Here is a 15,413-nt window from a genome sequence, read left to right on the forward strand (position 1 = left end):
ATGAATGTTTTAGATTGTCTTCTTTCAATCTGTGCGATTTCTACTATAACAAGTGAAATTACAGCGATTGTAGAAAACGGATCTCAAAAGTGCGACCTAATGTATTCCCCCAGTTACGCAAGGGTTGACTGTGATCATAATTTCACAACAAGTGTTCTTCAAAGAGTTTATGATCAAGTGTTCACATATATGTGTTTCACTAACTCTATTATTCATATTCCAACAAACGCTTTACAACCACTGAAAGATATTATAAATACAGAAATAACTTTACCAACAACAATAACAATTAAGAATTGTAAAATAAATAGTAATTTCATTGAAGAATTTAGTAATTCTACCAATTGCCTTCTAACATTGCCTTATAATAGACAAGTAGACCTGTATCTCGAAGCCAATAATGATGAGTCATTAGATTTTGGTAACAAATTTCTATCTAATCTCTTTAATTGTAAATTTAACTCTAGTCCAATAGATACTATTAGCATATCGTATCCACACATTAGCAATCTCCACAGAGATACTTTTCCCAAAACAATCTCTAATCTATATCTTATGAATTCAGATCTATCAATACTACCAGAGGATTTATTTCTTAGGCTTACCATATTACAAATTTTACAAATTGATAATCACTAAATTAAAGATTTACCTTCGTTTGTATTTAAAGGTGTCGATAATCTAATATATCTAATTTTACGTAAAACCAAACTACAAAATGTTAATCCAAATTGGTTTAGAACATTGAAATGTCTAGAGATACTAGATTTATCTCATAACGAAATAAAATCAATTCCACACAAATGTTTCACTACTCTTGATTATTTGAGGGAATTGTATTTAAATAATAATCCACTTACAACATTCCCTGGGAATATCCGTAACAGAGAATATCTCTCTTCCCGTTTAGATCTCAGTTTTACTCAGTTATCTTTTAGTACAGATAACTGGTTATCCGTTGTTGTTAATGATACTCCTTCTAATCTTAATATATCAAATAACAATTTAACTTTCACCAACCCGACATTTAAAGGACAAGTTGAAAGTATTTGTATTTCGCACAATTATGCTTCCGAGATTACAAGTAATATAAAGTTTGAATTCATATATATGGTTCGGACAATAGAGATAAGAAACTGTGGAATTGAATATGTTTCATCCGAATTCCTGAAAGGTGAAAATTATTTACGTGAACTTGATTTAGGAGAAAATTTAATCTACGACCTTCCAGACGATTTATTCTTGAATTTAAGAAGTCTTCAAGTCCTCTATCTTGATCATAATAGACTTTCAGAAAATTATCCAATCGCGTTTAATCTTCCAAAACTTCATACTCTTGTTTTAAGCTCCAACAACTATAGATACTTCAGTATACAAAGAAATGTTTGAAAATTTAATTTCTCTTCAAATACTTCTGTTAGGGAACAATGCAATTAATAGATATAATATTTTTTTATTTGAGTCCTTGGAATGTTAAATCTTTTGGACCTCAGTAACAATCAACTTGAGTGTTTTTCATATTTGTGTAAGCACAAGAGCATTGAGCATTTGAACTTAAGTCATAACAACATTCATGTACTACGATTAATGCCAATCTCGTATTTAGAACCCCGCAACAGTAACGGGTTTACATCTAACGAGTTATGTGTTCCATCTAATATTGAAATACTAGATTTATCGTTTAATGATATATCTAGCTGTTATGTCGAAATTATTTCAGGTTATATTTCAATTGAGGTTTTTAATCTCAGAAACAATCGAATAGACTACTGCTCGTTTTTCCTGACAGGTAGGAAAAAAGGAATAGAAATTGAGAACACATTTGAAATTTCCAATAATGATCTTACTGCATTACACCATTCATGGAGACTTTTGAAGAATCTCCGTTTACTTAATGTATCTAATAATAACATAAGAGAGCTGAAAACATTAGATTTCGTATATTCTTCACGATATTTAGAAATAGATCTTAGATACAACAACATAAGACACATAACTTTTAAAGATCGAGATTTGAAACCTGTAACTCACGAAAATGATTATAATATTCAGTTATATTTAAACACTAAATCACTGCATTGTGACTGTAATATAATTAATGTAATGAGATTCCATCAAAGCGATGTTACGATAGTTCATGAAAGATCAAGCGTAGCAAATATTTCAGAAAGTAGTTTAATGTGTGAATCTCCTTACGCTGTCAGTGGAAAATGTGTAGAGGTGTCTGAGGATTGGACACTAGAGCTATTGTCAAATATTGGTTTGTGTTTACTGTAAGGTAAACGTTGGCATTTTGGGGGAGAAAGATTATTTTCGTTAAAGCTTGGTTTCGAAAAAAATGAAAACTTGGACTTTTTATGAATTTCTTATTCAACTCCTACTTTTTGTTTCACTGTAGTGAATTTTTCATGTAGTTCGTTTAAAAAATTCAGTACTTGTGAATTAAATGCTGTCTGGACCAGCTGCCTTGATTGATTTTAAACTGGCATTGTAGTTGTCATATGCATGTATAAAGTTTGCAACCCCTAAGTCCCAAATGTCATTTGTGTTTCAGTGGTTGATTAAATTCACTGTGTTAGGCGAGGAAACATACCCTAAACTAAGAAATAGACACAAAATAGATTCGTTTTGGAATAAAATCTTGTCTTCCGCCCGGGGAAACAAGTTATTTTGTTCTTTGGTTTATACAATTCAATCTACAAAAGTAAAATCACAAATGGCTGTTTCTAATGTTACATTAACATAACATCATTATTTAAAGAATTCTCTCTCCCTTTACTGTTACATTTTGTCAAGATTTTAAAAAGAAAAATCTTCTGGATAGAGTTTTAAAGTTTTCCCTCTAAAATTTTAGCAATAAATGGTGTGAATTTTTAATTAACTTTTAGTTTATTCATAAACTTAAAACGAAAATGATCCAGTGAACTTATTATATTTTAAGAACCGTTATTACTAACACCATTAAATGTTTTACTAGAACAGTTTTGAATATTAATCTAACCGCTGAACAAAGAGTTTGTTGGAAATAGAAAACTCAGAATTTTTAATTATTTGTATATTTTATCTATCTTATCACATGATTGAGTTCTTTAATTCTTGAACTTTTTCAAAATTTAATTTCCTTTGAATTAAGTAATTAATTATGTTCGTGTTAAAATTGAAAAACAAATCGGTTATCTCTCAATTAAAATCGATTTTATTTATATAGATAGCAAAACTATTCACTGGTAAAAAAGACTGCGGAAAACAAGTCTACTTTTTTATCTATAAAAGAGCTAAATTGCTTGCTTAGACAATAGGTCTAAGAGGATAAAAGATATTCATAATTGTAACTTTTCTTACGCCAAATATTAAAAATGATCATAGTTTCTCCGTTGTTGAGCATTTAAGTAATCATAATCGTCTTTGTTGATTTCATCTAGTGCTAAAAGTAATAATAACTTTACCTTTGTAGTTCATCGCAATATTTTGCAATTAATCATATCCTCACTTCCGTAAAGCATCTCATAACTTCGAAGTAAATGGACTACGTATTTATAGTACACCACCTGAAGTTGAAAGTAAACTAACCTAAGACTGAACATAAAAACAACTTTAAAATTGTAGTCCATCGTGTAATACTAAAAGTAGATGATTATTTGAGGTTTAAGGTAAATATAATTACAAGCAGTAGCGTAGCCAGGATTTGTGTTTAGGGGGGGGGGCAAGTGCTGTTATAGATACATATAGAAAAATTACAAACAAAAAATATATAAAAATTTACAAACATCAAAGTACCAAAGCACATTGTCGGACCTCTTTAAGGGGGGGCCGGCCCCTCTGGTCCCCCTTCACTACGCCACTGATTACAAGTATGCCATCTATTGTACCGCCTATGTTTGGAAGCAGACCTTATTACAGCTAGGTGAATCTTTTTTTTTTTTTTAATTTTTAAAGTGATCTATCTTACGTTTCTAAAGCGTCGCTTAAGGTTGAAAATACTTACTACTTCTCCTTTGTAAAGCATTGACTAAGATCGAACGAACTCAACTTCGTATTCTAAGAGTATCATCTATGATAGGAGACAAATATTACCTCATCTTAGTAGAGATCAAATGAAATTCAATTAAGTTCAGTTACAGTTAAAAATAACAAGAAAACTATTTTTGTAGAATATCATATAAGGTTCAGCGTAGTCATAAATTTAGCTTTGTACAGAATTCCCTAAGAATGAAAGGTATCATTACCTAAACTTTTAAGATGATGAGTGAAAATGATTATGACTATACTGTTATATCTTCTAATATTGAAAATACACTCAAGTTATCCTCTCTAGACCATTAACTTGGTCTTTGTAGAGCATCACCAAACTGAAAATAGTCGATCTCGTTTTTATAGAGGACTGTATAAGGTAAAAAGTATTCATTACGTCAGTTAAGATGAAATAATTAACCTTTTAATTTTTCTGAGTTACCCCTAATAATGAGAAAAATTAACTTAAGTGTTTGCATGAGTGTAATTCCATTGTTAAAGTGTTGCGCAAAGCAACACTGAGATAACGTTGTAAAACAAAAGTAAAAAGTAAATGGTATGATTGTATATCTGAATCTGTACCTATGTGTATGTAAATGTTAATAATGTATTGATGGAGTTTCAAAAATTCATTAAAATGAAGAATGCTTTATATTCCGACTATTAATGTCGTTTTGTTCATTTTGTATTTGAGTAATCACCCTACTGACTCGTATGTAAATGTTTTACTTCAATAAATATAGACTGATAATAAATCTTGTTTTGTGTTTGGTACCCAGTCTAAACTCATCCTTCAGATTTGGAAAGATGTGATATTAGTGACTCAATAGCTTAGATTTCGATTGGCACACCAAATATATTCGTTGTAATATTAATTGTTCCTGGAAGATGTAAATAATAAGTTAATATTCGCGGATAATTAAAAGACGCTTTGATTGTATATGATGCAAATATAACGTAAGTTACTATATAAAATTTCATGTAATAGAAACGTATTATAATTTAATGAATTTTTAAATGTATAACACAAGATATTATCAGAAAACGCAAATCATCATACGACTGTGGTGCAAATGGTGAAGATATTCAAGCAACACTTCTCACAGCCTGTTTTGACAAGCGCAGTCCGCCGCGACTTACATGATATAAATATACATTCGGGGTCTTGTAGTACGGACGAAACCGCTAATAAGGGACGATAGCAAATTAACTCAGCCCCAATGCTGTCGCGAACATGCAACATGGACAGCAGGTGACTGGAACGTTACATGGCCATCGCTCACATTATTTGAAACTACATCTCGTCTTTATGTGTAACGGATGCCCATAAAATCGTATGATCCGCAGTGTTCGCCCCCAAATCGTGAAACATTACAGATACTCTGTGATGTTGGCTTTCAGTGGGGCCGTAATTATGTTAATATTCTAGGGGATCGTGCGCATCCTAGGGTTCAGCTGTTGTTTCCAGGTAATGACGCCATATTCTAGGATGATAAGGAGCCTATTCTCACAGCCAGGGGTATCGCCACGTGGTTTGGGGAACATTAGGATGAAACTGAAAACCTCCCCTCCCCGCCCATTATCCGGATCTGAACATAATTTAAGAAACCTAGTCCAGTTTTGAAATACGAGTCTGACTGAGATAGCCGTCTACAATCTTCTCCATCACATACCTGAGAGATGCACTGCATGGGGAATTGTATGTAATATTCCATTAGATATAATTCATGACTTCTAAGACAATTTTACGTTGCAAAAGATCTGTGCTGAGGACGAGCGGTAATTCAACGACATATACTTCTGATATTTTGCTCTTTTAACATATGTTTGTTTTAAATTGATAGCTATATATATATATGTGTGTGTGTGTGTGTGTGTGTGTGTGTGTGTGTGTGTGTCCTGCGTTATTATTTGGAGAGTGTTCGACTGAATGTGTGTGTGTTAACAAATATCACTATTTGTAATTAAGGACTTGTTTCAGTTTTGTGACCTAATAAGAATTCTAAGTTATATCAGTACCTCAGATATACTGAGAAACACGAAGATTTTAACAAAATATTACTAATATCGGTTATACACTAATGGAAATCGATTTTTGCTGTCATTTAGGAATAATCGACCTAAGTTCAAATTCCATTTCTCATACGGAAATACTCATCCCCTCTCAATCCATGGTACATTCTGTAATTTCACCTGAGAACCACCCATACCCAGAAATATAGTCTTATTCAACGTTTCTGTGCCCAATTAATTACAAAAATCTTGGACATAGCCCAGATTAAAAGGGAGAGTGATGTTCTTCTCTTATATAAACTCAATGGGGCTGCGGTGGCTCAGTGGTAGAGCGCTCACCTCTCGTGCTTGGGGTCCCGGGTTCGATCCCAGCCCCCGCCAAGTGAACTTTGTGGTGGACAAACACCGTGTGCGTGGGTTTTCTCGGGGTTCTCCCGTTTCCTCCCACTTTCTTCATTCCACCATTTATTCATTACTCATCATCACCGTCTCCTTTAGCATAACCGGCATAACCGTGGGACGTAAAACTCACAGATTTCATTTTTTTAATGTGTTTCTTAAAAATTATTGTAGCTTCCTGTTAGTTTCAACTCATTCCACCTGATGCTCATGTAAAATAACACTGATATTCTTTATGCCGTGGCTTCTTTTCGTCATCCCTGGATAATGGCGTCCTCGTTTTGATACATTTGTGTTGTTAACTTTATTCCCGTTTTGGAAATAACATTGCGTAGAATGTTTTCTAAAATAATTAGATCGTGGAAATTTTTGAGTTTTACGTCCCACGATTATGCCGTGTAGACTAAAGGAGATTGTAATGATAATAAATGAGTAAAATGGTAGAATGAAGACAGTGGGAGGAAAAGAGAGAACTATTTAGAAAACTGAAGCACACGGTGTTTGTCCACCACAAAGCCAACTTGGCGCCAGCTGGAATCGAACCAGGTACCCCACGCACCAAAGGTGAACTCTTTACCACTTAGCCGCCGCGAGCCACTTACATTGTGAGATCAATATCACGTTCAATTGTTGAAATAAAATTTCTTGCAAATAAGATTTTAATATATGCAATTTAGGAGCTTTTACACATTTACTTTTCCAGGAATATCGCCTTCAGATTGTAAGAGTCACTAAATTTTTGACTACAGACAATAACCTGTTGTTTTCGCTGTTATTCTTAAGGATAAGGGTTTGTAGTCGTTCACTAACAATATTAAGTAGAGTAATTCGGGGGGAAGTGAAAAGTAAGCATGAAAGTGAAAAAATCTTACACAGAAATGGCAGCACAGCTGATTGACAATTAATTATATATTAATAGCACAGATCTTCTGCATTCCGAAAATAAGGTAAATTATCCACTTCATCCCACTCATGGTGATGAAGTGATTATACATATGGGGTGAAATGGTGAGAAGATGTGTCTTTGACATAATGTAAATAACTAGATATAAACTGCTAAATAATGAGTAAACAGCTAACGAAGAACACCTAAATGATGTAAAGGTACATAAACTATTGTTGTGGAAATGCTTAAGAAGGAAATAGATATACCAACCCGAGATCGTGTCCAAAGTACCGTCTGGGGAGCATTGAGTTCTTTGACCTTACAAGAAAGGGCACAATATTTGAATTTCCAAAAGGTCTTGAACCCAGGTTTCTCCTATACGAGACTGTTGTTTGGAGGACAGAGTTAAATGTAAATATGTTCTTTGGTCCACATTGTATACATGGAATGGTTAATGATACATGGAATGATTAACAGGACTATTCACATCACCCCAAAAAATGGTAGTCATTTTACTTCACCTCGTCGTCTCTTTTTCAAAAGTGTTTTGCATCTTTATGTTCGCAACATATTGGGCATATCTATATACATGCTTACCTAATAATCGCCTCATGCTACTGTGGGAGTATTACTTCACGATTTCTTCAGGAAAAAAATGCCCTAGTTTCTTACTGTTCCATATTACAATAGCAACAAAAAATACTAGAAATCTACTCACCTTCCCTGTTGTCCATGCTCGTTGTATTCGATAGTTCGCTTCTTTTCTCTGTACACTACATTCTTCGTCAACCCCAGACTCAATACTAAACATACAGGAGCTTTGCAAGGTCAGTGCAGATCATGCTTTGTTGTCACATATCATTAACCTTAACTCTATTCAATTCACCCCTATGGTCACTTCTCCCCGATACAACGAAATACTTTAGTTTGTATAATATTTACCTGTACCGAGGGCAAAAAATGCTCATAAATATGCAATATACTTAATAGAATGTTCATTTAAAATTATTAAAAAAAGGAAGAATGTCTTTAATATATGTAAATGATTATTATGGGATAGTTGTGATTATGTACATGTTATGTGTTGATCTAGTCAAGTGAATTTTATATATTTCACGGTTTGAAAAAAAGAATATTCTAGACATCTCAAGCAATAAAGGTGAGATTCATGATCTTTAAATATCGGAGTTGATTTCTGCATAGAGACAAATAATTATCGCTTCATAACTTATACTTTAATATGCGAACCAGGTTTACGACGCTTTCCAAAGAGTCGTTATAAAAATTTGGTTTACCAAACCCGGGACTTTTGAAAATTCAGTTCCCGAAGAAGGAAAGTAGGGCTGAATTTACTTTGATATTACCATTTATGAATACGAACTTAACCGTATTACGAAGCGGTAAGGTCATTATAAGGAAAATGGATAGTGAAATAGTGCAGCAGGAATCAAACATCAGTAATCAAGGTGAAATTAGTGCAACACCAAGTTTATCAGTTGAGGATCGACTCTTATTAGCCGTACAGCGACAAATTGTGCTGATGACGACCGAGATAAAACAAACCATGGAACAGAAGCTCAATGAAACTAACACAAACCTGGAACAGAAGTTCTATGAAGCTAACCAGACCATGGAGCAGAAGATAGAACTGAAATTCAACGAATCTAACCAGACCATGGAACAGAAGATAGAACTGAAATTTAACGAAGCTAGCAAGCAATATGAAGAATTAAGTAGACGGATAGAACGGATAGAACTGAAATCAGATGATACGAAACAAACAATTGTCCAAGTGATGAATGACATATCCTCACAGTTTGAAGAGAAGTTAAAAAGGATATCTGATGAGTGTCAAGAAAAGCACGATTACCAAAATCAACAAATCTGTGCTGTAAAAAAGGATTTAGCAGTAATTGAATCTTCCATTACACAGCAAAAGATCCAGGTCGGCAACAACTCTAATAATATACGTGCAAATACTCAGTTGTTGGCCACTATTCAGGAAGAAATTAAAACGTTACAGGCTAAAGGCAACGTCTACCGTAATAACCTGGGTAGCAATCACTTTGAATTTCCCCAATCACCGGAGATGAATACGCCTTCGCCGGAATCAGAGGAAGATATTATATTAGAGGAAAATTGTCCGAAGATCACTGATGAACGAAATATCGATGGTATCATGACACAACACGCCATAGACCGGAATTATCACACCACAAGAACAAGGAATGAGAAAAGAAAGGTAAAGTTAAGTGTCAAAATGAGCGAAATTAAAGCCATGAGCAAATTTAGTGGTAAGTGTAATGAAAATGCTACTTCTTTCTTAGAGAAATTCCAAGATGAATGCAATATCATGTCTATCGACCGATCACAATATATGAAATTAATACCCCATGTATTACTCCCACCTTGTTCCTTATGGTTTAAGGCAATACGTGATCACATTAGTACATATGAGGAATTTAAAGCGGCATTGATTGCGAATTACGAAAATGACTTTTTGCTGGCAAACAGAGATGCCACCCTTAGAAATCAACATTTCAATCCCCGATTGCACAAATCTATTGTAGAGTTTGTTGTAAATTTCTATAACGAATTAAAGGTCGTTAATCCATTACAATCAGAATCAAGAATAATAGCATCGATTCGTAATTTGCTTCCATTTAAATTACAACAGATCTTATTTTCCACACAGTGTATGAGTTTCAGTCATTTATTAATGCTTGTACAATGCTACGAAACCCAATACCATGCTATGAATCTAACACAATCAGGAATGGGTAAAAATAAGAATAATTCAGATCATTTGGTCCCTGTTCGTAATTTAAATATCCGAAGTGGGAATAATACTGAACCGAACCTAAGACGAGTATACTCTAGCAATCAAAATGATCCAAATAGACAAAGTTATGTAAGGAATCCCCCTAACCTAATCAATCGAAGTAGACACAAAAATAATAGAAATACATGTCGAAATCCTAGAGATGCTACAAATCCTATGTATAGACATAATCATTGTTCACGAGATGGTACTCCGTATCAAAATTCAAATCTCGATGAAAGACATGTACAACCTAATGTAGAACCTAACCATGATTGTGCGGTACAGTGCACTTTATTAGATTCATATACAAGTCCGAATGTAACATGATTACCGTTAATGGAAATTAGGTTAAATCCATGTTGATTATAGATTCTTGTGAATTTTCGTTTTAATGTTTATGTGTTAATATCAATAATGAAAACGATTGTTATAAATATTTGAAATGCATCTAGTTAAAGAGTTAGTAGCACCCAACTTTCTTGACCAAATAAATAAGAATGAAAAAGAATAATAATAATAATGAAAAATGTGTTAATATAATAACAAAAGGGTGTCTTTTGTTCTGTAAAATAAATTTATTTACTTCCATTTAATTATTCAAACGTAGGTTATATTTAATTTTCATTCTTTCTTGTTAATGTGAAGAATCATAATTCAATTTACAATTAAGTAAAGGCAAAGATTATTTATATTAGATTGATTTATGTTTAATCGTCAAAGATTATGTTAACAATAAGATCCATTCTATAAAATCAATTATTCAATGAACACCTTGAAGGAAATTCTTCTTTATTTTCATGACATCTTAATGCTACTATGTATACATTAATATTGCAACATCTAACTTATTTGTTATCAAATGCGTCCGAAAAGAGCCAATATTATTTGTAACGTCACCGTTTGTAATAATGATCAAAACTAGTAATCTTGATAATCTGTGTTTCACCCTCATTAATTATATTCATAAGCAACGATGTTTTTAATAATAATGAAATAAATGTAATAATGTAATAAAAGATAAATATTAATGAAATTAAAGATTTCTTGTGAATGTATTTATGTGAATGATAATAACTAATATTTTATATATATACGAGGGTTAACCAAAATGTAATAAAGAGATATACGAGGTGTGTTCATTATATAAAGAACATAGGTGATGTAAAGAACATTAAGGTAACCAGACCAGTGGTTCTTGTATATAAAAGCCAAGCCTACTCATGACTTTTATATTCAGTCCCTTGTCGGGCGACATTTTCTACAACGAAATACTTTAGTTTGTATAATATTTACCTGTACCGAGGGCAAAAAATGCTCATAAATATGCAATATACTTAATAGAATGTTCATTTAAAATTATTAAAAAAAGGAAGAATGTCTTTAATATATGTAAATGATTATTATGGGATAGTTGTGATTATGTACATGTTATGTGTTGATCTAGTCAAGTGAATTTTATGTATTTCACGGTTTGAAAAAAAGAATATTCTAGACATCTCAAGCAATAAAGGTGAGATTCATGATCTTTAAATATCGGAGTTGATTTCTGCATAGAGACAAATAATTATCGCTTCATAACTTATACTTTAATATGCGAACCAGGTTTACGACGCTTTCCAAAGAGTCGTTATACCGAATTACTCTATACACCAACTATACTGTACAATGTATATATTTCCGGGCATTGCTGGCCTCTATGACCTTAAGTTAGTAACGTATGAAGTATGACGTTTCTCGGTGAGCACACTATCTAAAGAAAGGACAAGAAGAAAGGAACGGTGAAGGTTCGAAGCGGCCTGAGACCTTTATTTTTTATGTTAAGCACCATCCAGGCATATAACAAGGTGAATAAGGAAAGGTCTGAAGAAACTTAACTCATAGTTGGCTGGCCTTTAGAAGCTGTGACACCTTTTCGACCGAGTGTCCACACAGGGAATCGAACCCGGAACTGCTCACATCTAAGGAGAAGGCTTTAGCATCTACGAGACCCGGGACTACTCTAACAGTATTAAAAGCAGATTATTCTTCTTGTCTAATATGGACTTGGCGGCTTAGAATTACTAGAGCAGTTCTAAAGGAAGAGGAAATAATAAAACATTAATAAAATTCATGACACTATGCAAAAATGTTATTTAATTAACTGATTGCAGTGATTTCAGAAACATCTTCTATATTTAGCCATAACAAATTGAGAACAATATTTCTTTCTTAACATTTTGTACAATTCTAAAAAGCTTCGTCTCTTTAAGGTGGAAACGAGCTGGAACTGTAGAAAATAATACTAATTTCCGGTATTTTAATCTATATTAATATTCGCGTTAAGCTTCACCTTAAGAATAGAGAGAGCGTGCGTGTCATAAATATAAAGCTACATAAATAAATCTGAATTAATTTATTTTATTATTGAGAATTCGCAGAAGAATAAGCAAAAAAGGTTTACTGTCAAAACACATTATTTTACAAAAGATACGTTCAACCAGACCTTAAAGAAAATGAAATCTTTCAGTTTAACGTATTACGATTACGCCCGTTAGCCTAAGGGAGGCAGATGTTTAAGGCAAATGAAAAATGATTGATAATTAATAGAATGAGTATGTGAGAGGAAACAGGTGTATCCTTAGAAAACCCATCGACCTCGAAGTACTAGGGATTTTGCCCAGAAATAATAATACTGGGCATTTACAGTACTTTATGAACTTAATGGAAACATATGGAGCAGATAATACGTCAAACAGATTGATTGAAAAACGTCAAGCGGCGACCGCATTTCTCGGCTGAGTATGTTAGGACAAACTGGTGTATAGTGGTATGTTAGGACAAACTGGTATGTGGTGGTATGTTATTACAAACTTTGTAATAGTGACTAGCAGTAAAATGGATGGGTGTAGTGAACTGTGCAGACAGTGTAATTTGGACAAACTTTCTGATTTCCAAAGAGGTTAAATGGTTGGGTCACAATTGTAAGAATGCAACGAAATTGCAATCATGTTAAATGTGCCGCGAGAGGCAGCTTAAAAGGTGGTGGCGACCTAAAATCTCACCACAAAATCACATCGTTGTAGAACAACAACGGTTGGAAGAAAACCCTCAGTAACACGTCACGCTGAACTTTCCAATAGAATGTCACTTATAACCAGTGGCGTATTTACAATTTTGCTTTGGAAGGGGCTTTGTTAACATTATTCCTGGAAATGTGAAAATTCTGGAAGATATTTCATTTACTTTAAAATAGTTAATAAAATTTCGGGGGGCTTAAGCTCGGAAGTCCGCCTTAAATACGCCACTGCTTATAAACATTCTGCGACTCCGGTGAAAGTGATGGAATGACTCAAGGCTATTCATATCTCTTCATGGGTGTTAAAATTTAGTTTAATGTCAAGTGAAAAGAAGCGTTTAAAAGTGGGGAACAAATCCCGTAACTAGTACCTTTGACGGCCACTACATCTGTGAAGTGGGTATCAGGAGTGATACTTAATACATTTGATGATCTCTTAAATTATTCAAACGACTGACTTAGTAAATTAGATATGATATGTACCAAGGTAATAAGTAACGGAAAAACAAGATATGTATACATAGACGCTTTATATGATAGATTAACATCACAAAATTTTATTATATTTTGTTTTTATGTGCCTGATATTATATCATTATCAGGAATGTTAATAACACCTAAGCAAGTGGGTTTCGTTTCACAGTGTTAAACTAAGGTAGGCTTCCAAACTAAAGAATTCAATACTAAAACTTGAAGTAATAAATCCGTGACTACTATATACACTAAAGGAATAAGATCAAAGATAAATCCTGTTTCTCGGACACTAAATAATTAACAAAAAGCCATTACTTGTTTATCTCTTAGAGTTTTGGGCCTTTGGAGCTAAACATTTTATACCTAAAGTTCTACTTGATGTCTATCATTACCTGCTGCAATGGAGGAATAAAATCAGAGGTAGAAGATATTCTTGTGATTTTGAATTCTTTTACTAACAACCTGTTATCGCTATCTATTTTTGATTTCTCCATTATACGATCACTGTTGTAAGCAAACCATCGTAGTTTTTTTCACCATTTTAAGTTTCAATAGATAGACGAAAGTCGACATCTTGGGACTCAAACTTGGGACGTCAAATAGCAAACATAAATAAAAACAAATAAAATAAACGCTTTTCATAATGGTCTGCCGTTTTCAATCTATACAAATAAGTATTGAAACTTGAAATGCGAGTAAATTTCAACAGCTTGCGCTTTTGATAGTGGTTTGGGTGATGATGATATGCTTTCTAATATGGTAAAGCAATTACAATATATATATATATATATATATATATATATATATATATATATATATATATATATATATATATATATACAGGGAGGTAGGTAACTCTACCGACAAACTTTGGGATGCGATTCCTTACATCAAATGAAAGAAAAAAGTTCTAATAAACATAGGTCGAAAAACGTCTATTTTCAGAGTTATGAACCGCCCAAAATTCGAAAAATCGCGTTTCGAAACGCCCTGCCTCAGAAACTATAGGACCTATCTCAAGCGGTTTAAGGAACTACAGTAGTATGCGCTCTATCTAAATATCTATGTTCTACCATGGTCCGTTATTGGCGAAATGAACTGTAGAAAGGAAGTTAAGGTACAGGGATACTCCTTCAAGCACTAATGGCGCGTTCGTTTCGCCGGTAAGGGAGGATGGTAAAACATGGATATTTAGATACATCGTATACTAGTTTCTGTGTAGTTCCTTAAACCGCTTGACATAGGTCCTATAGTTTCTGAGGCAGGGCGTTTCGAAACGCGATTTTTCGAATTTTTGGCGGTTCATAACTCTGAAAGGAGACGTTTTTCGACCTATGTTTTTTAGAACTTTTTTCTTTCATTTCATGTAAGGAATCACCAGCAAAGTTTCTCGATAGAGTTACCTACCACCCTGTATATATATACGCTTTTCGCTATTTATTACCGTTTCTATTCTATAGTGATGAACCTGAAAACGGTTGGTTTCTAGTACTTCTGGTTTGAACAAAAGTCTAAGTAAGGAGGGGAAACCTCTTCTTGAGACGCTCAATTGTTTCCAAATAATTACTTCTTGTTATATCTTACCGTTCCTGTTCTATGGAAATCATTAATAAAACCTAAAGTAGTGGAGAATTCCAATTATTTCCGAATTCCGTAGAGTGTTGTAGGTGGTGATGGTATGTTTTCCTAAGACGCTGAATAGGTTTCAAAACACGTGTTTCGCTATCTGTTACTGGTTCTGTTCTACAATG

The sequence above is a fragment of the Thermobia domestica genome, chromosome 5 (genome assembly GCF_964235325.1).
Source record: "Thermobia domestica chromosome 5, izTheDome1.hap1.1, whole genome shotgun sequence".
In the NCBI taxonomy this organism is placed as follows: Eukaryota; Metazoa; Arthropoda; class Insecta; order Zygentoma; family Lepismatidae; genus Thermobia; species Thermobia domestica.